Below are 6,145 nucleotides of genomic sequence, written 5' to 3'. Positions count from 1 at the left end.
ACCGGAATAGACGCAGCCAAAGGGGGAGCCGGCGAAGGCGCTGGCTTTTGGGGTGGAGGCTAGCGGGCATTTAACTCTATACGTTCTCATTGTATAACCCAGAGGTAGAACGTTGAGCTAGCAAATCAGAAGTTCATGTTTTAATGCAGGATCTGATCCACGCTCATGAGAGAGAGAGAGAGAGAGAGAGATAGAGAGAATTTAGAATTTTCAAAAAACCTTTATTACAAATTAAAACATTTTCATAACCTCAAATCAGAAAAAACAAAGAAAAAAATATATATAGTAACGGAAATAACAAAAAAATAAGCCAACATAGGAGCAAAGAACAAATCATCTTCAATAACCAGACACAGAGCTCCTCCATAATACCAAATCAATTCAAAAGAAAGAAGATCATTCATTGCTTTAAAGTATCTAAAACCAATAAGGATTCTAGATTTAACTTATTTTAAAAACTGCTAATGTATCATGGCTTCCGGGTCTGTCAACGTTGCTGTGGTTTTTCGACAGCTGTAATATGAAGGGTAGAGTGAAAAAAATATTTAAGTGTTTTGAACATCCCAATTTGTTCGTTTACTTAGTATTTTCTTAATGTTTTCGAGTTAAAAAATAATTCTTAAATCGAGATACATTTACTTAATAAGCAAAGTGGCTTAGAATTTAAGTCTTGTTTACTGAAATAAATTCTAAAATGTAATAGGTTAAGGCTTAAAACAAGTAAAAATATCTGCCAGTGGGGTAAGAAAAATAAACCTAAATTGAGTTTATTATTGAATTAAGTTGAAACTAGAATTAAGTTTATTTTTCTTACCCCGCTGGCAGATATTTTTTATTTGTTTTAAATATAAACCTGTTGATTTTTATAATTTATTTCAATTATTTTACAAAGTATGCGATCTGATTTTTTTAATCGCGGTGTTTCTTTTATTCCTCGTTTCTTTTCCGTGCATTTGCTTTATTTATTTATTTTTGCTTGTTGCATTTAAATGCACATTTGATTTGTTGCCACATTATTATGTGTTAATGTATTTTTTAACATGTTTATCAACAAAAAGTGCGTTATTATAATTAATTATATAGCTGTGAAATATATACAAGAATTCCCAGCAAAAACAAAACGTTTTTATAACAATTTTCTATTACAATACATAATATCTTAAGCCACTTTGCTTACCAAGTAAATGTATCTCCATTTAAGCATTGTCAGATATTCACTAGAAAACAAGACAAAAACAGTAAGTAAGATATTAATTTACTTTTTTCTTTCAAACATAAATTTACAGACGGCTGGAAATTTTTAATAAAATAACTAGCCATACCTATTCGGGTCTGCTCCCGTTTGCTGTGATGACGGGGGACTTAGTCCAAAGCACATTTTGAGGAATACTTACACATTTTACTTCTTATTTCTTTGAAATTAATTATGCATACACTATGGATTAAAAATGTCCCGACTGCGAACCTGATAAAACCCAGGTAAAAAGCAAATACAAATAAACCATTTTGATTTAGCAAAAGTTTACAAATAAATGCACTCCTTGCACACAACAAGCACGTCTAGTTACCATTCATATTTTGCGTGATTTAAGTTTCGTCGCATACATTTTGGAAGGCACACGATAAAAACAAAATAAGGCTTTTAATGTATGCCGACCTCATTCTCCGTTGAGGGCTTATCAATCATAATAAACGCTGTTAACTCTTCTCATTGAATGGTCTAAATCCAATGCTGGTAAAGAAATCAAATGTGCATTTAAACGCAACAAGCAAGCCGTAAAGCAATGGATGCAGGCAAACAAACGAGGAATAGCACATACACCACGATTAGATCATCGGGTCGCATACTTTGGAATTAATAAGAAATAATTATTCAGTCTAAAGAAATAAGAAGTAAAATGTCTAAGTATTTCTCCAAATGTGCACACTCATTACAATAAACGGGAGCAGACACGAATAGTTATGTATGTCTCGTTATTTTATTTAAAATTGATAAGCTGTCTAACATATGATATATTTTGATAATACGAAATGCTAAAAAAAATAATATAACACCAATCGACAATATCTGTTATTGTTATTTTTACAAGTAAATTCATGTGTAGGAGAAAACAAAGCAGCTGTCAGTCCATACTATATTGAGTGGCCATCGTAGTGGTGCAACCTGAACGATGTTTTCCCTACTTCCGGTCAAAGCCGCCATTTTGTGAAATAGGCATATAGGTGACGCTGGAGCACGCGGCCATTGTCTCTGTTCAACAAAACAAGTATATATATACACATACGCATATTTTTCCTCAATCAATCACCGAATACAAGGTGCAATTCGATGCCAATTGACCCTTCTCTCTGGTTTCATGTTTGTAAGGAAAATTAAGGGGGAAATTACGATAGCATTTCAGCCAAACATTCATTCGTGCCACGCTGCTTTTCTTTGAACGAAAAAAAACCCTCTGCTCCCCCTACACAATTTCTTCTCCTGTTATTTTATGCTTAAAACAAGCAAATAAATCTGACTACAGGGTAAGAAAAAATTCGTGAACTTTTCCCATAAACACTTAATTCAAGAAAAATTGTCCCACCCCACTGGCCATTTTTTATCCACAATACACATTCGATGTCTGCAGGCACCATTGTCTTTGTTCAACGCAAACAATTCTGTTGCGTTTTTCTTTGAACGAAGTGCTCCGCCTAGATAATTTGACCCATATTCACATGGGTTTGTTTCTCGTTTTTTTTCTTTGAGAACAATCTATATAGCGCCTTCCACAATCGTTTTGGTGTTAGCTTTACGTAAAATAGAAACACAGAAAAGTACTGAGCGATGGAGAGACCACGAACGCGGAACGTATTATGGACCACGGACTGGCAAACAAACTGGCAACCACGCACTAAAGAAGCAAACTCTGATTTTAAACTCACCTTATTTGTCCCCGGAAAGCGCCAGAGTCGATGCACGGAGTGGACGGAACAAGCCTCGCTTCCATAGCCGAAGGTCAAAAATCCATTTAAACGTGTAGTCCCCGGTGTCCACTCGATCTTACCCAAAAAGCCGAGAAGCGATACCGCAATGGCATCCGGAGAAGGCGCTGGCTGTCGGGATGGAGGTTAGCGGGTCAGAGGTCCGGCACTGAAGGTCTGCGTTCATTATTCACCGTGTGCATTTCACTCTATATCCACTTTCTAATGTATAGCACTTGATAAGGATTAACAGTTTAAAAACAGAAATGCAAGACATCAGAAAATACATTTATTTTTTACTTTCATAACATGAGAGGTGTCATACAATAACAAATATGAGCTTTAAAATCACATTCCTAAGTTAAAAATATACATACAAATAGACATATGGATCATTACACAAATCACTACTCAAAGGACCTATGTTAATCAACTGCTTCAATATTAATTAACAATAACATTTGGCCAAGGCAGTCCTTGTAAATAGACATATAAATAGACAAATAAAATCATGACATATATGCCGTAGAGCCTGAGATAGAGAAAAATAATAAGGAATTCTGCTTTTACTACCATCTCAGAAATATTGCCAGAATTAGAGGTTTTGTCTCAAGACAGGACTTAGAGAAACTTGTTCATGCTTTCATCACCAGCAGGGCCGATTATTGCAATGGTCAATGGATTTAAAAAGTACTGTTTCTTGTTTAAAAACCACTTCATGGCTACAATACATGACAGATATGCTAATCGAATATGAAACCGATTACTCGGATCAATAGGATCAGGTCATTTAGAAAAAACAAGGGTTCACTCAAAACAAGGTGCCTCAGCATTCAGTTATTATCAGCTTTCAGAAGAGATCAGATGTGCTTCAACAGTAGACACTTTTAAATCTAGATTAAAAACACATCAGTTTAACTTTGCATTTACTGAATGATTTAAAACAGTACGAATAAAACAGTACAAAAGAATAAAACAGTATGAACCTTACCTGTTATAAAGGGAATGAAGCTTACGGTATGGTGCTTACCTGCAGAAATAAATAAAGTACAATAAGAACACACAGAACTTCAATTTTCAAAATTATTTTAACATTAAATGATGATTATTTTACTGGTTTACCTGTTTGTGATTACCACAGGATCCCGTCACCTGGCTGCGGTCTTCATTTGGTGAACGGTTCTTCACTCATAATTGACCTATACAAGAAATAGAGAAGAATAATAAGCAATTCTGCTTTTACATGTAGATGTGTGCCCCAAGAACACAGACACACCGGCTCCAAAAAGTTTAAACAGTACACATTTCTGTTATTTTAATGTGGCAAATGTGTCAGCTTTAAAAGAAGCATACATTACCTTTTAAAGAGGAAATACCTTTTGCATGAAATACCTTTACTCCCAGCATAAGCAAGCAATTTTCAAAATGCTTTTAAAAGTAAATAGTGATTATTTTACTTGTTTACCTGTTTGTGATTACCATGGAATCCTGTCACCATCATTTTTAAGCTTGTAAAGCAAATAATGAAATATTGACTTAGTAGGAAAAAATATTTTGGAAGTATCGTGATAAATGATGAAGAAAATATTTTGCAAAGTGATGGTTAGCACACGGTTGATGGTACCTATTAAATTCCATCATATTTTTTTATTCCTACTATGGAAGTCAATGGTGACTATCTGCTGTGGGTTTACCATCATTCCTCAAAATACCTTCTTTTGTGTTACTCAGAAAAAAACTAATCCTCGTGTTGTTGTAAGCCTGTATGCATGAGTAAATGATGACAGAATTATCATCATAAATTGAAATATCCCTTTAAACTGTATTTCCCCCCTTAAACCTAAACTTATTTTCCTACAGCAAGTCATTTAGGTAATCAAGAAAATACTTTACCCGTTGTCTTTGTGAGTTAAACAAATACAGCTACGCTTCCAGGTCTGTCGACGTTGCTGTGGTTTTTCGACAGCTGTAGTATGAAGGGTAGCGAATGAATGAATACATTGCAAAAAATCATTTCTTACTTGTTATTTCGAACTGTTTTAACTATACAAATATCTAGAAAGTCTTAAAATAAGATGCATTTTTTGATGAGCAAAATGCCCTAAGAAAATAAACCTAGCCTTTAGGGAGAAAAAACTCAGAATTTGGGCTTAAAACAAGCAAATAAATCTGCCAAAGGGGTAAGAAACAAATCTAGATATAAACACTTAATTCAAGAAAAATTGTCGTAGCCCATTGGCAGATTTGTTGGCTTGTTTAATGTACATGCATGTACAATATTTCAATTTGTCTTGTATTTATTAGCATTTTGTATTGCCCAACGCTGTCTAGGTTGTTTAACTGTTGTCATTTTCTTATAAAAGCCTTTATAATTTATTAGTTTGGATGATTGCCATTCCCGAGAACCTCTTATATTGGAAGTAAAAGAATCATCTAAGCATTATTTTGTGCTCTTAGACATGTAGCCGTTTGATTGTGGTTCTATTTAATGGCTAGTCTATTCGTTTGGAATGGTCAAACGGCTATTAGATTTTCACTGACAGCCCAAATTAAGCCTTGTTTTAGCCTAGACACTTATTCGCTGTCTATTAAAAGTTATGTAGTCGTTGAATAGCCGCTTTTTTGATGACTAATGTATTCTTGGGCCGTGGTTAGACGTCTCTTGGATTTTACGTAAAACGACAAGCGAATCTATTTTTAACACAAAGGTCAGGGGAGAGCGCGAACGCAGTCCCCCACTATCAGAAATTTTGCAGTCGAGATTCCCACATTTGGGGAATTCGCAAAGGGTCAGCCCAACCGGAGTGCAATGGCTGAGCCTCGCCCTGGGTGAACCACCTTCATGATCATGTTGTCTCCCCTGCCAGGTAAGTATGAGCGACACCCTTTGAGGCCAGACGGCCGCATCTTCCTGTGACCGATCACATCGACGGCGCCCCCGGAGGCCGTCCGACTAACATTTCATTTACTGTGTGTGACCAGGTGGAAAGCGCACGAAGCCACGTCTGAGACCAAACATTCTTCGAGATCTACCCTGTTTTTATTCCGTTTCCAGCCCGGTTGAACCGTGTAGAGTGAAATATGTGAAACAATTTAAATCAAATGGATTTAAATTGCGCATTCAAATATATGGTTTCGTTATTACAAAGTAACTTTACGTGGAATAGAAACAAAGAAATGTACA

At 35.5% G+C, this 6,145-nt stretch overlaps 1 non-coding gene across 1 annotated transcript; it reads right to left on the bottom strand.

The window, feature by feature from the left end:
* Positions 1–5,671: 5,671 nt before the first annotated feature.
* On the bottom strand, positions 5,672–5,836 carry LOC135764381 (U1 spliceosomal RNA). Its single transcript, XR_010539932.1, has one exon. It is a non-coding gene; the product is annotated as a U1 spliceosomal RNA (small nuclear RNA).
* Positions 5,837–6,145: the final 309 nt, after the last annotated feature.

Source organism: Paramisgurnus dabryanus, chromosome 9, assembly GCF_030506205.2.
Source record: "Paramisgurnus dabryanus chromosome 9, PD_genome_1.1, whole genome shotgun sequence".
Taxonomy (NCBI): Eukaryota; Metazoa; Chordata; class Actinopteri; order Cypriniformes; family Cobitidae; genus Paramisgurnus; species Paramisgurnus dabryanus.
This window is presented reverse-complemented; position numbering and strand designations above follow the sequence as displayed.